General features: G+C 39.8%; 1 protein-coding gene across 1 annotated transcript in view; it reads left to right on the top strand.

Moving 5' to 3' along the window:
- The window catches only part of LOC311191690 (bifunctional heparan sulfate N-deacetylase/N-sulfotransferase 4), a gene marked incomplete at both ends in the record, with an annotated part of 88,962 nt that overhangs the window by 13,698 nt on the left and 55,479 nt on the right, over positions 1 to 19,785 (top strand). The window lies entirely within an intron of this gene.

Here is a 19,785-nt window from a genome sequence, read left to right as displayed (position 1 = left end):
GGCAACCTTTTATTCTGGGAACCATTTTATTCTGGAAATATGGTCATAATAAAGTAATACTTCTCACTACGGTTAGTCTTCTATCTATGCCAGAATACGCAATGGTCCTAAAATCAAGGTTTCTAACTGATTTGGAGGTCATCTGCATAGGACTTTACAGTACAAGTGTCCTTTCATTTATTAAAATCATAGTTCTTTAACATTTTTGCTTTTACTATTAAATACAACATCGTAAAAAAAACCCATGCTAGTTCTACAATACTTACATAAAAATATTTTTATGGTTATTTATTAATTTCTCCCCCAAAAAAGCATAAACCAATTGTTTGGTCTTATGGGCAATTATATTATTATGACTATTTAGTGATTTAAAATGTCACTTCACATGTACAAAATTTCTAATTTCTTAATTGAAATATTAAATATGATAAATTACAATTTCAATAGAGCCAAAGTTTTCGAAAAGTTAAGAATTTATCTCAGAAATGCCAGGATGAAAATAAAACAATTTTTTTTTTTTTTTACCTTAATAGGCTTTAATTTTCAGTATTAACAAGAAAATGAGAAGTTATCATTTCCCAGAGACAGGTGAATTAACCAAAGTGCTCTGGCGCTTTCCGAACAGTGCTTTTCATTAGGATTAGATTTAATGCAGCACATTGCATGTATTAAAGTTTTCTGATTTAAAACTCAAGCATTTCTCGTTGATTAGTATAGCATATGATAAAAAGCTTTTGTATTTACAGTTAAGGTTGGCATGGAAAGACTACTAAAGCAACCTAGTGTCCTTCAAATCTGAGAGTTTCTTTAAGAGTGACTTTATCTGGTTAAAGTCTGGAGTTTGCCTTACCCAGGTCTGTCATCAAAGTCCACGGAGCTCACAAGCGTTATTCTGTGGGAAGGTTAAAGTATACCTGGATACAGTTTTGGGAAAAAAATAGTTTCAATGAGTTTCAAATTTAAATTCTTGAAGTTGAATGAAGTTTTTTTTTCCTTGATTTGTTTTTTGAGGGACATGGTCTCCTAAATCCTGGCTTTCTTTTATTTTTTTTTTATTTTAAAATCTCTTTGTTTGTTTAAATAGATGTAAGATTTACAACAAAGTAGCAAAGCTTAGAATAGCCTGTTCCTTTCTGAGGCCATTAAATCTGAGTGCTAAACCCACCTCTAGTTGATTTTAGAAAAGCAGAACCAAGGACTGGCTGCTTTAACTTTCACCTGAAAGAAATTAATGCCTCCACATCACCAAACATACTTCATTAGCAAAATAACACCTCAATGTTAACCTCTGATAAGATGTTTTCTTGAGGAAATTAAACCAACTGATGATTCCCTGACCCAATTAACCATTTACCAAGCCACAACAGTTTCTCTAAATATCTGTAAACCTTACTCTTTTCTACAGTTTTGTTCTTTCTTCATATTACCAGTACTCTTTTAATCCACTATTCACATTTTCATCCAGACAGCCCCCAAACAGAAGTTGGATCTGTGGTGTGATATCCACTCAGCCTCTCTAGCACAACATCCATGACAATTTTTACATTTCTGATTGGAAAGGGCTGAACAAGTTACCCAAGAAAGTTTAATTTTTAATTGATGTAGTAATTTTATTGATTTTTTAAAATTTATTTAAAAAAATCATTAAAATATTAAGTCTATTTCCCAATACCAGGTATGGTGAAATTCAAAGAATTAGAGATTAGGATTTTAGTTTTCTTTCTTTCCAACTTGTTTAGCCAATTATCCTTGGACTAAATGGATTAAAAAAACTCCCTTCAAAACAGTCAAGTGGCAAAGCAGGGGATAATGAAGTTTGTATTTTTCTTACTCGTTCAACTTGGACTGCTTCAGTGAAACGGCTTCCTGTGGCAAAATGTTGATTTATTAAATGCAGAATGTTCCACCGGAATGCTATTTAAACAAAATTATATTCTGCCAGCCTGTCTGCTCTGGCAGGCTGAAGGAGAAATGGGCAGTTTGAAGAATATTTAAAAAAAAAAAATATCCAAAAGCTCATAATTAAATGTAGCTTTGGAACTGCTGATCTTCCAGAAATTAAAAAAATGCAAATACACACACTTCTGAGAGACATTTTTAATATAAGATTATTCAGGAAAATTGATATTTCAGGTTTTTACTGCTTCTTCATTTTATGTAAAAGCCAGAATTATTAATATAATTTTTTACATTACATGTTAAATCCAGAATATCAACGTTTAAGTGATTTCTAAAAGTTGTCACAATATTATACTTGAAATGCTTTGACTGAATCAGATTGAATCAAGGACACGGGCTGTAAGGACCTATGTTTTTCACCCCAAAACATCAGACCTTCAAATAAAGGCCATATAAATAATGCCTGAGTCCACAATTTTGACAGCATACCACATTTGCTTGCCTTCCCCAAAACTCATGAAATAGTGGCTCTTAAAACTGTCAATGATTCTTGAAAGCACAAGTGCTTTTTTGGTTGAGGTACAATTGTTTCAACAGAGTAAATCACAGTATAATTTTCCATTCCCTGGGTTTTTAAACTCCTCAGAAGTCTGTAGGTATGTACATTAGCCTGCTCATTAATAGTGTATATAGAAAACCAAGATGAGAATCATTGGGTTTTATATTGATTTCAATATCAAGGAGGTTTGGCCTCAAAAATATCTCTGCAAGAGCATCTCTGACTGTGATCTCAGGGTTTTGGAGGAGGCCACAGCTGGAGATCTCTGGGTGCCTGGGTGCTCCCTCCCACCTTCTCCTCTATAGCCATAGGCACAAATATAATAGCTACAAAGCAGAGAAGACAGGCCAGACCTGTTAGCTCTGCCTGGTTTATTGCTGTGAACGTTCAAGGGAAAAAAGAAGGTGGGAATCCCAGATGGGAAAGGGGACATAAGATGCCACGGGTAGCAGATGGTACTGGAGGAAAAGCAGAGTGGTGAAGAGTGGACGTGGCAAAGAGACTCAAGCAACGAAGATCAAGGCGGACCCCAGATCAGGGCTATGCTTTCTCCATATTCCAGTAATATTTAATTCCCATGGGCTATAAAGACTGAAGATCTCCTTTGGAATAATATTTACTGTAGGTTTTTCAAAATATTAGCACAAATGTTTGGAAATTAATTGCATGTACATGGATAAATAAACATCACTCTATATGCATCTATAATTAATAGAGACGAACTACTCTATAATCTAATTAATTTCAGAAAACTTTAATGGAGCTTCAGGCATAGGCGTAAGTGTGAACTGCTGTGGCTACTTTCTGCATGGTTAATAATAATAATAGTGCATTATTTTTTTTAAATAGGTTCAGCTGCAGAATGTGAATTATTTAATATAAAAGCTCTGCATGTGTCTTCCTAGTAACATATCCCAAGATTTATGTGCATCATAAACAAATATGTCTGTGGTATTAAAAAGTGTAATTACACTGTATTTGTTATTAGGAAAGGGAATAAGGAGTCCCATATGCTTTCACTATTATTTCTCTTGTAACTGGGAACATGCTGCCAGTACATTATCAAGAAATAAAAGCTACCAATCACTGCTGTAAGTGTGGGAAGGTGGGTGTTACAGAACAGCTCTGTAGTAAAGACCAGAGGGGGTTTACTCTCAGCCTTAAAACAGAGGTAGATTTCAAAGCTCAGTAACAAGAGGTAAAGCCTTGGACTAGTGACAACTTGTATTTTGTTTGTGTAATATAAGGAAACATTTTGAGTTGACGATACACACAGTGATTTCAGGAGCAGAGGAAAATGCCAAAGGGAGGTTCAGAAATTTCCAAAGATCAGGATCTTGGCTGAGACTTGGATGTAAAATTATCTACGCTCAGCTTATGCTTTGTTCCTCCTTCCAGGATTTTGTGAAGGGTAAAAGGAAATTCCCTTTTCTTCCCCCACATGTTTAAAGTTGATATTACAGTGGGCTTAGCCACAGGTAAAAGAAACTGTCTTTAGGAAAGGGAGTTTATTACTCTTTTACCATTGCTGTTATGATTTATGTTGTGGGGCATGGCCATCAAGCCCCTGTATATTGTACTGGAAATAAAAAGCTCATCCATTGGTATGAGGGTGGCTGAAAATCCTGTGAGTGCTTGCCAGGCTAGAGTAAAATTACTTCAGACCCTTTAATTGACTATATGTGTTGGGTGGAAATTTTTGGCTGAATCATGTTTTTTCGTAAGTACTTGTCCTCACTTTTCTCTGCTATTATATTGGGAGATACTCTGTGTTGATCCAGTGTAAGACAACAAGCTTGTTGATAGGTTGATAGTTTTCTGAACATATTGTTCTTGGCTTAATGACCTTAAGTTACATGGATTCATACTTCACACTGCAAGTAGCTACACAGTTTTCAGTGGGAATTTTGAAAGGGAAAAGTACTACCTATAGTAATGACTAAGATGAAACCCAACTAGATTTAAAACTTAACTGGCTGGTAATGCCATTGCCTGCTGTCAAAGTATATGTAAAAGGCTTTGAAATAGGAATAAATATGTAAAAAACAAAACAAACATTACCACTACCACCACCATATTTCTGTGCCTCTTTTTTTCTTCTGAGATAATACCATGCAAGCATTTAATGTATTGGTGAGACTGACTTTCTTCACCATTCCTAAGCACTAGAAACTTATTCACCATAAAGATTGGCAGATAGTGTTCCTATATACAGCAGAACAGAGAAAAAATTAAGATTTCAACTACTGAGAGACTTATGAAAGGATCACAAACATTAGAAATGCTGATTTTCATTGTATTATAATTGGAACAGATATTATTGTGCTCAGAAGACATACCCTTCTTTTGGGGTGTGGGCTGAATCTTTCACCAACTCCCTGTGGAAGGCTTATATACCTCGGGAATGTGTTCTCATACAAATGATAAGTTGGGGAAAAGAATAAGAAATTTCAAAATTATGTTCCCATTCTCTTCCAAGCAGCTAAAAAACATGTTGTAAAAAAATCCGTTAACACCCTCTGATTAAAAAATGCTTGCTAGAAATGTGTACTCTCCCTGCCAAATAATTCACTTTGTGTACTTATGGCATAGCACAGCATTCGTCCTGTGCAATTTAGAAAATGGGGCATCGAGGTTTCAGGAGCTCTAAGAGAGCACAAGCATCCCTTTCTAACAGGAAATACTTTGCAGATGCACCATGCTTGGGGAAATGCAATCCATTCCAATACAAAAAAAGGTTGTTTGTCAGAAGCAGTTTTAGAAGCCCTAGGGATAAGTCATCACTGTCAAGAATGATTTAGCAGTATCTAGAAAGGGATGAGCTCCACCAGATGGTAGGAAACTCACACAGAACCTCTTTTTCTCTGCTGGATGAAATTTCCTATCGGACTTCCCACTGATGGGGTGAGGAAGCAGCTACAATCCTTGCTCAGAGTCTTCTCCAGAGCCCAGCGAGCCAGCCAGTCCTTTTCCCTGCTCAGGGGGCTTGGGGTGGACTGGCTTGCCACAAGTACCTACAGAAGGTTGAGCTAGGAAGGCCAGTGGGGACCACTGGGATAATTTGGTGTGACATCCTAAATAACATGGGTTGTAAAAACTCATCCAGTGATCTGGGCATCCAGCTTCATCTGTCACAAACCATAGAAGCCTGAACTTATCTGCTGCCCCTCAGTCTGTCTTGAGTTGTGATGCTAGGTATAAGTCACTAGAAGGGATGAAAGACTTCATACTTTTTGATAATTCCATCATAATACTTGAACTTCTCAAGGGTTCTGGTTTAAGATTTTTTTAAGTCTCTAATCCAGAGAGAGTGGAAGAAAGGCAGTACTTCATGTTTTTCTCTGAATAGAATTTTCCCACTTTTTGGAAAGGTTTGTTGATACCTTTTAAGCATACATCTATGATCTGAAGCATTTCTTCTGGCTCTTAGAGAGATTTGTTTTCAATATTTCCTACATCTAGTTAGTTTTATGAAAAGTAGCCTACTGGAACCTCTGAAATGGTTGGTTTGAAATGTTTCAGCTTCATGTATTTGACAATCTGGCTTGGTTTTACTGGAGAACATACTGGCTTTTGATGTTTCTATTGAAGAGGGAGACAGCACAACAAGCACCTTAGACCTCCATAGGGCTGACTTTGGACTGTTCAGAAAGATGCTCGGTAAGATTCCATGGGAAGCAGCCCTTGAGGGCAATGGAGCCCAAGAGGGTAGGATGCTCCTCAAGAAGGAAATCTTGTGGGCACAAGAACAGGCTGTCCCAGTCTGTCAGAAGAGGAGTCGGCAAGGAAGGAAGCCAGCTTGGCTGAGTAGGGAGATCCAGGAACATATTTGGGAAAAGAGGGAAAAATAGGAGCTTTGGAAGAAGGGGCAGGTGTCTTGGGATGACTATAGGAATGGAGTGAGATCATGTAGGGAGAAAGTCAGAAGGGCTAAAGCTGAACTGGAACTCAGATTGACCAGTTCTGTAAAAGATAATAAAAAGTCCTTCTATAGGTATATTAACAGTAAAAGGAGGGTCAAGGAGAATCTCCAGCCCTTATTGGACGCAGGGGGAACATTAGTGACAATGTATGAGGACAAGGCTGAGGTCCTTAATTCCTTCTTTACCTCAGTCTTTAATAGTAAAGATGAATATTCCCCGAGTACTCATCCTCATGAGCTGGCTGACAGGGAGGGGAAGAATAACAAAGTTCCCATGGTTCAGGAGGAAATGATTAATGACCTCCTTTGCTCAGTCCTGGGTCCAGTTTTGTTCAACATCTTTATCAATGACCTCGATGAAGGGATTGAATGCTCCCTCAATAAGTTTGCAGATGACACTAAACTGGGAGGAAGTGCTGATCTGCCTGAGGGTAGGGAGGCTCTTCAGAGGGATCTGAACAGACTGGACAGATGGGCTGAGTCGAATGGGATGAAGTTTAACATGGCCAAGTGTAGAGTGCTGCACATGGGACATAACAACCCCATGCAGCGCTACAGGCTTGGGGGAGACTGGTTGGAGAGCTGTCAGGCAGAGAAGGACCTGGGGGTGTTGGTTGACTGCAGACTGAATATGAGTCAGCAGTGTGCCCAGACGGCCAAAAAGGCCAATGGAATCCTGGCTTGTATCAAAAATAGTGTGGCCAGTAGGCCTAGGGAAGTGATTGTGCCCCTGTACTCAGCACTGGTGAGGCCGCACCTCGGGTACTGTGTCCAGTTCTGGGCTCCTCACCATAAGAAGGACATTGAGGTTTTGAGCAAGTCCAGAGAAGGGCAACCAGGCTGGGGAAGGGGCCGGAGGGCAAATCCTATGAGGAGCGACTGAGGGAGCCGGGGGTGTTTAGTTTGGAGAAGAGGAGGCTGAGGGGAGACCTTATCACCATCTACAACTACCTGAAGGGAGGTTGTAGAGAGGTGAGCAATGGTCTCTTCAGCCAGGTGACAGGAGAGAGGGCAAGGGGAAAAGGCCTCAAGCTGTGCCAGGGCAGGTTTAGATTAGATATTAGAAAAAATCTTTTTACTAAAATAGTTGTCGGGGCCTGGAACAGTTTGCTGAGGGAGGTGGTTGAGTCACCTTCCCTGGATGTGTTTAAAAGATGGGTAGATGAGGTACTTAGGGATATGGTTTAGCTTAGGATGGGAATGGTTGGACTTGATGATCTTAAAGGTCTTTTCCAACCTTGTGATTCTGTGATTCTGTGAAGAGCAGTGGGTAGAAACCATAAGTGTTGCCATTTTGCTTTGGATCTTCCAGCTTCCTTCTCTGGACAATTTACTATGTTGACTCAAGCTGGGAAGAATAATAAAGAAGTGGGAAGCAGAAGAATTTTCTGAGACAGGGGGATTTTGAACCCATCCTCAAGGACAAAACAGGCTCCGTCTCCCTCTACTCTAAACTTGAAGGATGTGGGGTAGCAGAAGTAGTCTGACCTCTGGTAAAAGAGATGAGCATGGCATAAAGAAAGAACATTTGCCTTGCAATTCCCTTGTCATTTTACAGAAACTTCCAATGCCAGTTAACAAACATGATCAAAACACTGAAATGAGCTCCCTAGATAATGCAAGACAGTGCCACAAAGGAGGAAAGGTCAAAAAAGTTAAGCTCTGCTAGACAAGTATCAAACATCTCAAAAATATTAAAAAGCAACCCTTAATCCTAGTGTTTTTTTAAAGCACATCCTTACCTGTCAAGATTTTGCATACTACAGAATAACTTTTCAGAATAATTGAAGAAAACGTGGAAGTCTCCACAGCACAGCCAGGGAAACCTATGTGACAGGAGTTTGTTTCCTAGTGAGCTACCCTTCTGCTTGAGAACAAGAGAAAATGTCATGCTGGCACAAACTTCAGTGTGCTTAACCAATTTTAGGGACTCCACTTCTAGCATAGTTACACTTTTTACAGACTGCAGCCAGGTGTCTAATTACAATCCATTGAGGATAAAAGGGAACCTATAAAACTAACAGATTAATTAAATACGATTTGGGCTTTCTCTAAAGCAGAAGTTTCCCTAGATCACAGAAAGTAAATGCAAAGCAGACTGTGCAATATGAGTATGTTACTTTTAACTCAGTTGGGAAATATTCCTCAATAAATTAAAAGACAATCCTTTCCCAAGCTTAAGGCTTTTTTTTTTTTTTTTTACTTTGCTCATGAGGAAATGGTTTTATCACTTTGCTGCAAGGTATGCTCTCACTTACAGTGACTATGTCTGCCTGTTGAGGATCTACCTCCCTCTCCCCCACATACAGCACAGTGAAAAAGATGGGCAAGGCTAGGCTGGGGAGGGACAATGACTGCTGCCTGTCTTCTTGCTCGCACCTACCTCCAAAGGTTTTAAGGGCACCTCAGCACAACCATCGGTGTTTATGGAGTCCACAGGGACTTGGGTATTTGTAGCTGACAGAAGTGCTGTGCCTGACAACCTCTGCTTCGAACTTTCCAGGGGAGTGGTGGAGTCACCATCTCTGGAGATATTTAGAAGACATGTACATGTGGTGCTTAGGGACATGGTTTAGTGGTGGCAGTCTTAAGTTAATTGTTTGACTCAATGACCTTGAGGGTCTTTTCAATCCTAAATAATTCTATAATTCCATGGTGCTACTTGGTATCCATTTAAGTTAGATTGGTTTGTGACTTTTAGGGAGAGGGTGGGCAATGGACAGACTTGCGAAAGGAAAAAACACAATGGACCACAGACCCACCTGTGGTTGGATATTTTGGACATTCCCAATTTTTTTACCACGGACAGCAGGAATAGGAACAGAGAAATTAGTAACTGCTATGATTTCCTTATTCCCACTCCGAGTTCCAAAGTTTTCAGAGCTCTTTGTTTAAACATATGGAAGTATCTTCTTAAAGCCACTAGTTATATCCATCATCATGCAAACATGCCCCTTCAGAAAACCGAAGGACAGACCTGAATTTTGAATATATCACCTCTCTTCCAATCTCTCCTTTATGATTGAATGTGTATTAAAAAAACCCACACTTAATTCCACCACAAAACACATACATCAGTTAGTTTTTAAGCAGTAAATTGACAGTAGAAAGTAGAAATTTGAGATTGCTGATAGGAGTTCAGACTTTTGAGATAAATGTCCCTGATGAGAATTTTAAGGAATTTTTATTTTTGTGACAAGTTACCCAAGTAAATGATTTTCAAGGGCAGTAAAGGAGCAGAAAACCACTCTGATTAACCTAAGTACATCCAAACCCATAAATAAAGTAGATAAATAAGGTAGCCTCCATTAGTCCAGCTCTTTAATAATTTATAGCAACTAAGTGCCTACCTATAACAGGTTGGGAGTTTTTATTGTTGGGTTGGTTTTTTTGCAATATTGCAAATTGCAATTTTGAACAACGAAGAAACAAGAGGAAGAAAGATAGCGTATACAACTAAAAGAAAATGCAGTTGTTGATGTTACTTGTCCTTTACTCTGCATTTGTATTATGCAAAAGAAGGGGAGACTTCGATCTTTTTTTGGTAGCCTAAACAGTACTTGAGAGGAATTGTAAATACCAGTCTCTGTGTTTTAATGTTTGTGACATGCAGCACAATGACTGACACAAATAGAGTTTGCTGCAACAGGATCGCAATCACTGAATATTAATTTTTCATTAGCAAATTCTTTTAAATCTTGATGCTGATCCTTTAAAGCCTGAAGATGGCTTTCCTGCTCAGTACTTATTTTAGGGTTTTTGCAATGAGCATCTCTTAATGAAAGGCTGACATTACTGACTCTGCTTGGAGGCAAACAAACCATCAAAATTTCATATTTCTGCATATTTTCCAGCATGGCCTACAACAACAGGAGGGGGAAAGGCTGATGGACATCTCTTAGGTTTTTCAGTTCCGTCCCAGGAAACTGACATATTACTACAGCTGTTAAATTCTGGCTTAAATGATAGTTAACTGCAATGTTGCTGATGTTGATATTGCTGTCACAGTTCAAACAGGGAAGAAAAGGCCATGTCCTTGCAAGGACACTGTACCTGGCTTGTAATCTCCTTCAGAGACCAAAATACCCACAGCTTTCCACAGAGTGGGCAGGTGGCCTGGGAGAAGATGGAAGAGCTATTTAAATCAGACTAATCCTTCTGGATTGTGTTTCTGGTTTTAAAAACTGGACCAAAAATCTTTCATCTACAGCTGATATACTACCTCCTCCTGATTCCCAAGCCTGAATAGCTTTTCTTTGAGATATTTCTTTTGCTGAAATTGGTTAAGCTTTTTGGAAAGTCAGAATTGATAAAAAATAAGCATCTGAACCCCTTCACTTCCCTGCTGAAAGAGCCACAGGTTCCTGTCCGTGCTGCATGCAGCCTGGGGTGCAGGGCCTTGGTGAGCATCAGGACTAGTGCCAGCAGGCTCTCCCCCCACACACCCACAGGGAACTGGCACCCATTCTCAGCTTGGGCACCTGCTGGTTTTTCCTTTTACGGGATTTGTCAGCCGATTTGGTTAGTATTCCTGAAAACCCCTGTAGAATCTGTAGTGATTTATATTAAAGACCCTCAGTGATTTCCCAAATAGGCTGTAAATCTTTCCAGCAAGTAACGCCACACAGAACAGCAATCACTTCTATCAGGTAGCCACTGCGCCAATGGTACCAGCAGCAGGTCTCTCGGCTGCTCACTGCTGTGCCTAACACCTTTCATCTTCCCCAGCCAGATGCCACTGAAGAATTGCATTTACTCGCCTATGTGTCCTTGGCTAAAATAAACCCTGCTTTTTATTAATGGTCTTTACTTTTAATTTAAACTTTTTTGCTGCCCTTCACTCTTCATTTGAGCTTTTTGTTGCTAGATCTTCTAATGAGTACAAGATGGTTAGCTACAAATTCTTTTTTTGCAAGAAGAGAGACTGAGCAATTGCCACGGCTATTTATTTGCTCACACACAAATGTCTGCGATTGGCCAAGGTGCTCTCTCACTGCCAGGGTATTAGTCAGCGAGTGATGAGCAGCGGCGACAGCGATCACTGAGGTAAGCTCAGGGGCTGTGCGAGTGATCAGGCTGTACAGAGAGGTTCCCTAGATCAGGGCACCCCGTGCAACTCCCTCGATCCGCAGCAACAATCCAGAAGCTCGCCAAAGCTCACCCTCCTCCTGACGTTATGTGACCCTACCCACACGTTTAAAAGAAGGATGGATGAGGTACTTAGGGATATGGCTTAGCTTAGGATGGGATTGGTTGGACTTGATGATCTTCAAAGGTCTTTTCCAACCTTGTGATTCTGTGGTATCTGTGTCACTGTTGCAACATCATCTCTCCTAAAAAACTTAACTAAAAGCCACCTTCTGAGTCCTCGATGATGTTATTAGCCAGATAGTCATGAGTAGCTGGTAAATTTGGTGTGATAGCACTCCATTGAACTCATTCAGCTAAAACTAGCTTAACTTTCACTGGGACAGATGCATTCCTCCACGCTGAAGTAAATGCAATTAGGGTCCTGATGTTTTTCTGACTTTAGGACAGAGTTACAAAACAGCAGCAGAAGTAGATCTCACAAATTGGGTATTCCAGTCATGAAGGAAAAATAAATTCTTCTCATTGCAATAAACATATTACATATGAGGGCAAAACACAACTTTTTACTTGCTTCAAATAAACCCACGTATCCTCTCAGACCTCACACTAAGACAGCTACTCGAGGGAAATGCTGAACAGACTCAAGTAATAGCTCTATAATAAAAAATAGATCTGCAGACATAGCTGACTGTGTTCAGCACCGTCAGAGACCTTCTGATTAATTATTTATACTGCATGATAGATTAGCATAGAACTTCACAGAAACAAACACAAAAAAGAAGTGAAGTCCCACACCTCAAGAAGGGAGGGCAATCTCCAAAGCCCTGCTCCCCTGGGTGGGTGGGCAAAGATTGCTCACCAGTTGCATAATGCTCTGGGTGAAAAGCATCTTTAAGTGAGAATGTAAATCTACGAGGGTTGACAGTTGCCCAATGATCTGGGGTCTGGATAACAGCTATTCAAACCAGTGTTGGCATAGGCTAAATAGTACAAGAGATTTCAAAATCTCATTAAGGATTTACCTAACTTTAACCCCTAAACTCCTTTCTCATTCTAGCCAGTAAATCAATACTGTGAATTCTTTATCATTCCTACACTGTAGTATTAAATAATTTTCTATTAAAATTCTGTTATAAGCATGTTAAGTGAGCTGAAATCCTCAACACACAGAAATCAATGACTCTGCTTCACTGGGTTTATAAATTTCTCACCTAGTTGTGTTTTAAGAAGTGTTGGTACGGCTGGTTTGATTGTTCCCCTTACGGCACAAATTTGTACTCCAAACTGAAAGCTGAAACGAAGGATCCTGGAGTGTCCTGGTCTTGCAGTGACCCTGTCAGACATGTCAGGCTAGACATCACTTCTTTTAAATTCAGTTTTCTGATCAGAAAAACAGTGACTGTTTCTTTCACATCATCCTTGTGGTATTTCCACTATTATCTTTTTTTTTTTTTTTTAATAAACAGTAGTTCTATGAAGATTGCATTGGCTTTAAAGATTGCCAAGAACCAACCAGGCACTGTCAGATTTTTTTTTCCTAGCGCAGATTTCAGGGAGGGTGCAAGAGCAGGAAGAGGCAAAAATCACATCCTGACAGCAGCTGCTTGCAATGCAAAGAAACATCACTGAAAGTATTCCTTGCTTCTTTTTCTCAACAAATTTTCAGCTGGAAATCAAGAGCACAACTACTACTTTGTAGTCCTACAACTTTCCACAGACCACCAACAAACTGCTGCAGAGAACAGCTTGGGAATGGACCTTGGGGCTATATAACTGCAAAAGCATTAAGTACAGATGTTATGAACAAAATTCATAACAAGGACATACCATAGAAACCTGAGAAAACTGTACTGAAGTGAAAAACAGGGGGAAAATTTTCATCAGTTCTTAAAATAATTGTGGTTGGAAGGGATGATCTGGTCTAAGCCCAAATCAGAGGTAACTTCACAGTTAGATCAGATCGAATCTCAAAGGGCAGAGATACCTCAGCCCCTCCGGGCAACCTGTCTGTCCACCCCCCCATCACTCCTCCCTCCCATAAAAATCCTGTTTATGAAGCAGTGTATATAAACATCACATATAGAAAGATTTGCTGTGAAGATTGTCTTCATTTACGCATTTGCAAATATTCTATATCTACGGTGCATACAAATAGCAACATTTGTATAGGGAGCAGATACACTTTTTATGCACATGGGCAAGAAAAAGAACTACAGCAGTGGAATCACTACCCAGCACTAGGATCCATTCATAAATGAATGATGACTTTGAGTAATGGCAAGTTAGCCCATTTTTGACAAGATTCTTCATCACATCCCTCACATGATGATGGGGCAATATAACCTTGACCATATAGGCCTGGGATGCCAGACACTGGCACATCCTCCCATGCCAGAAGCACTTCCTAGAATGAGTCTGTGGAAATAAAATAATTCACAATGACAGCAAATTATAAATACACTGAAAAGCAGAAATATCTAACTTCCCCTCCTTTCTTTGATCTCCTTCCAAACTAAATGAAGAATTATATCCTTTCTCATCTGCCCTCCATGTTGTGCAGTCCTCATGGACAGGCTACATAGTAATTTGGGATCATGTTTCCTTGGGCAGCTCTACCTAGTGGTGTGCCCCAAAGGCTGGGGACCCTGGGCAACAGGACCACCAAGACACCTGCCACAGCGACAGGAATCTCCAAGATCTGGAGTTTTTGCTGGTTCTCAAAATTCACATTCACATTATTGACTCTAGAAAACCACATGTAGGATCAGGCGCCTGAATGAAACATTGAGCTTCCTGCTTCACACTGGAGTAAATGCTGAGTCCTGAAAATATTGGACCCCTCCAAGGCTTCTCCTGATGCTGTCAGACATATTCAGCAATTTCTGGGAAGGTCCATGAACTACCCAAAGAGCCAGGAATTTGGTTTGGTTTTGCAGAAGTGTTTAGAGCAGTCATAAGGACATTTTGACAGTTTCAGTTATCATGATCAGCATGGTCTATGTTTCACAGACTTTTGAGTTTTCACCACCTGTTCTCATAGACATTGGTCCCTTCTTTCTCAAATACCCTTCCTGTCTTCAACACTATTACCAGCAATGTGAGCAGCTTCTTGAATGAGAGGCATAAGAACCAATGTTAGTTAGCCTGCCTTTAAGACAGTGACCTGGTATAAAATGCTAGGCAAAGGACAAGGATCTGTGTATTAAATCCTGTAATTAATTCTCTTTTAGTTGGACTGAAGTTTCCACTCTCTTTTCAAAGAGAGAGAACACCAATTCCATTCCCATATATTTGCACATACACACAAAAAGACATGCTTGCACATACTTCTGTCTCACTACAAACAGCCCTCAATATTGATCCCATTTGCCTCACTTTCCCCAATAAGAAATATGCGATTAGTTTTTGTTGGCTCAATTAATCTGGCATCTGTCCTCTGCACCCTATAAATCATTGGACATGCAAAGAAAGGCTCCTGCTTTAGCAGAGGTATTGATCCACATAGACCTTTGGGTTAGGAGTAAAATCTCTTTGGCTGACTTTCAGGGTTTTTTGGGGGGTTGTGTATTTTTTTAAAACAATGTCTTGGGAAGAATAGTACCATGTTGTAGCACTGTTATGAGTTAGCTTAGATTTGGAGTTTTGGTCCCCAGAGAAACACTTTCTACCTCAGCCTGGCCTGCCCATGCTTAGCATCAAAATCAGAAAAAGTCGTTCTTTTACCTTCTCTAAGGATTTGATAACCTCTACACTTCCCTTAGCCAGAGGTGTTTTGACCTTTAATTAAAAGGAAAATTTGTTGTCTTCCATTCAGAAAGCAGCAAATAATGAACTCATTAAAATGAGGTTACTGTTCAGGCCTTAGAGCAATAAGAGCTGAAGTCTCATTAGCAGCTAACAATCCAGAACATAGCACATAAATAAACCTAATATGGCAGAGCAAAATGCCTTGGTGCATTAAATTTGAGCAGAATCAAATGTTTACAGTCAATGATGTCTGGGGCATGAAGTTTTAATGTACTTAATAAAGGAAAGCAAATTGCTTCCTATTAGGCATGAAATGTTACTGCAGAAATTGCCAAAAAAAGTTTATTATGTAAATGAAGAATAGAGTTATAATTATCAAGGACATAGTGGGAAAATATCACTTCTGTGTATATAGATGCACCAATTATGAAGAATAAAGTCACGGTAGCTTCAAATCTACAAAAGGTAATTATATGGATTAATGTAAAAGGCTGCTGAATGTAAATGCAGTATAAAGGGGAAAAATCGTATCTTGCGGATGTCACAGAGAAAAGCCCCATTGACAAAGCAAAGAATCAATTAATAAAGTTAAACCCATGAGTTTTGAGAGATTCCAGGCAATTAAGGTTTTATATTTGAAAGAACAGCTTGGATTGCCACTAAAAAACCCAACAAAACAACGCATTTTATTTAGACTGGCATGAGACATGGCTGCTTGTCCATATGCAGGTGTGCTACACAGCTCTTTCCTTGGAGAAAGGTAACTATTTAGCATGACCTATTTAACTGTCCAAAAGTAAAACAACAGTCAGTACCAGCTGTTGTTTTCACACACCCCTACCTATGAGTTCAATGGGGAATGCTAATTGTATTTTCCATGCAAATAGCTTTCCTCCACTTAAAGCTCTTGTAAGCCCCAGTACTTGGAAAAAAATAATCCCACCAACTCTGAGGAAAAGACACACACTGGCAGATAGAACTTAAATACTGTAGTTAGACGAAATACCCGGGGGAAAAAATCTTCTCTACAGAATAAGATTTGTCATGCTTCATTTAAAAATATTTTTTTTAATTAAAAAAAATAATTTAAAAAGAAAATCCACATTCCTCTTCTGCTAAGGCTGTGGACAGTCCCTACCATTTTTTCTCAGTGAAGGCAGCAAAGTCCCAAGATCAGTGAGTAACTGAATTCACACCTGGCCTTGGGTAGCATCTCCAGCTATTAAAATTCCATAGGCCTTCTCCATCTTGCAGAAAACTTTAGAATAAAATACTTTCTGCCTTGGGTGAAAAACTGCACAAGTCCTAGAGTGGCTTCTGCACTGGATGCCAGGGATGCTCAGCTCCTCCACCCTGCACCATCCAGGAGCCAGAGCACTGCCCAAGCAGCAGTGTTTGCAGCTATCCTCACAAACAGGCAAGCAAGCAGGGGCACACCCACCCAGAAGGGCACAAGAAGGATGATGGAAGAAAGTTGTCTTCTCTTCTCCTGCGACAGCATCTTTCTATGCTGTGTGCTGCTAACATCTGTGCCTACAGGAGGCAAAAGTTCTCATAATTTACTATGCAAAATTATCAGTGAAGGCAGTATAAGTCATTAATGAGGTAAGGTTAATGTGCTGCAGGGACAGGATGCCATCCAGAGGGACGTAGACAGGCTGGAGAAGTGGGCCCAGGTGAACCTCATGAGGTTCAATAAAGCCAATTGCAGGGTCCTGCACCGGGATTGGGACAACCCCCGTTATTCATACACGTTAGGAGATCATGTGCTGGAAAGCAGCCCTGAGGAAAAGGACTTGGGAGTAACTCATGGATGAGAAGCTGGACATGAGCCACCAATGCGCATCTGTAGCCCAGAAGGCCAGCCACATCCTGGGCTGCATCAAAATAAGTGTGGCCAGCAGATTGAGAGAGGTCATTCTGCCCCTATGCTCTACTCTGGGGAGCACCTGGAGTAATGTGTCCAGTTTTGGAGCCCTTAATACAAGAAGGACATGGGCTTGACAGAGTGTGTCCAGAGGGCTGGAGTATCTGTCCTATGAAGACAGGCTGACAGTGTTGGGCTGGTTCAGCTTGGAGAAGAGAAGGCTCCAGGGAGACCTTATAATGGCCTTCCAGTACCTGAAAGGTGCCTACAAGAAAGCTGGGGAAGAACTGTTCCCAAGGGCATGTAGTGATAGGATGAGGGATGATGGTTTTAAACTCGAAAACAGGAGATTTAGGTTGGATATTAGGAAAAAAATCTGTAATATGAGGGTGGTAGATCACTGGAACAGATTGTCCAGAGAGGTGGTGGAGGCCCCATCCCTGGAGATACTCAAGGTCAGGCTTGATGGGGCTCTGAGCAACCTGATCTAGAGAAGATGTCCCTGCTGACTGAAGAGAGGTTGGACTAGATGGCCTTTAAAAGTCCCTTGCAACCTAATACATTCTATGATATATTAGCAAATGTTTTTTAATATATAGTTATTAAAAATAGGGAAAGCAGACCCTAATCACCAAACCAGAGACATTTTTTTTACGTATTAGGGATGTGGAAGATGTTCTTCCCTCCCTCTAGAAACAGTTAAGTAGTAACAAATAACTTCGGACTGACTCATCTGACAATATCTGTTTAGTATTAAAATTCAGCGAGCTCTTGAAAATTAAGTTTAGCTGCAAATTATATAAATTAATATGCGTATATGAAAATTGCAATTTAAAAAAAGTCTTTAGGACCAAGCCAAATCCAGTTTGAGTGACAGATTTGCCCTTTAGACAGAGAAAAATGCTTGACACACTGCATGTTACAGGATCATCTTAATCCTTGGTCTGTGTTTTTAATGAGACCTCACTGGGCTGGGAGGTTTCTGCCTATCCTGCAGTTCAGTCATGTTACTGAGACTTCAGTCTGAAGCACATCAGAGAGAAAACCAAGTGATATAATGGTGTTTGTTTCGTGTACCTTCTTACACTATATGTTAAGTGATGATAGTTCCTCAAAATGTTCTTTCCTCAAAGGAAAATTGAATTGACTTTGCTCAGCCTATCAGTCTATCTCAACACATATAAAATGCTCTAGATGGCTTGGAAAATTATGTTCTAAACTATAATGACTCATATTCTATGGTTGTGACTTTAATACTGTTAATTTAGTAACAGTTTTTACCAACTGGAGATTTTCCTCAATGTCTTAGCTATCACTGGTCTTGATCTCTTAGGTTTTACCCTTTAGTGAACATTTAGTTGCTACATGTTATGTAAATATAGTCCCACATTTGTCACAAGATTGAAATAATCAACTTATGAAATGCCTGGAAGATAAGCCAGAAACCATATTGCTATCTTAATATTTAATGCTACAGCACAAGATTCGCTGTGATTAGATTCCTTAGCAAGGAAAGGTATTTGTTTGGTGACTATTGTAGCTGATAACCACTATCTTCAGCACTTGACAAATGTTTCTAGTTAAGAAAAGATGGAGGCAGATGCACACCATCTGACAATCGCTTGTATTCGGCTCCTGAGCTGCCTGGCACACAAATGATGCCACTTCAGCAGGTGTCTGTTAGCTAGCGATGCTTCAGGAGAAGCTTGTGCTCCAACATGCATGGTGCCCAAATATCTGTGCAATTAGGAAGGACTCAGTAACTAAGTAGTTAAATGCTCTACAGCAACGCCAACGAGTAGCTGACAGCACCTCCCAACCCACTGCAGTGCAAAGGAAATAAAATAAATCATGGGGCCACAAGAATCTGACCTGCTTAGTTTAATTCTGCTCTGGACTAGGATTGCACAAGCCATCCATCTGCATCTCAGCTGCTTAAACCCTGATTTCATCATTTCCGTTGGACTGGCAATACTTTTGGTTTATGATCATGAGTTTTGTTGTTGTTGTTTAAATTAGATGAGTGGGTTGCACAAAACAGTAACACTATTTTCCTGAAATGTTGAGTGAAATTGCTAATGACCTTACAAAATGCAATTTTTTCAAATGAAAGGAAATGTTAGCTGGACATGGACTGTGTGTAAACCACTATGTTCATTTTGTCTTTGAACTGTGCAAGAACATGAACATTCAATCAATAGAAATGTTATTAATAGATAATGGGGAAAGTTCTCAAGAGCCACATAATGGAGACATAGAAAACTGATGAAAATAGAGGTTAAAACATATTCAATGTTGGCAAGACCAATAGGGAGATAAATGCACTATTCCTCTCATGTAGCACGTCCAAATTACGTGGGCTGGTGCCTGAAAGTGGACAGATATCTGTGCAGCAAGAATTATCTTTAGAAGCAGTACAGAGCTGACAACAGTAAGAGCTGATAGCTCACACAGTCTGAACCATCTTTTCTCTTCCTCTAGTGGTTGGAAATATATCCAGGGGAAAAAAATGGATAGATGACCAAGGCTATGCCTATTTCTCCTATTAGCAATACCTTTTTCTTCCATTTCATTGTGATTGCCCTTTCCTTGGAGGAGAGAATAAAAAGAAAAAGGGGGTTAGATTCTGACCTGGACATTACTTCTACCATATGTCAAAATGAGAGTTTTTCTTATTCACACTTAAGCCTGAATGTAGTA

The sequence above is a fragment of the Gallinula chloropus genome (assembly GCF_964237585.1).
Source record: "Gallinula chloropus genome assembly, chromosome: 4".
Lineage (NCBI taxonomy): Eukaryota > Metazoa > Chordata > Aves > Gruiformes > Rallidae > Gallinula > Gallinula chloropus.
Note: the sequence above shows the minus strand (reverse complement) of the source record. Positions and strands in the feature narration are given on the sequence as shown.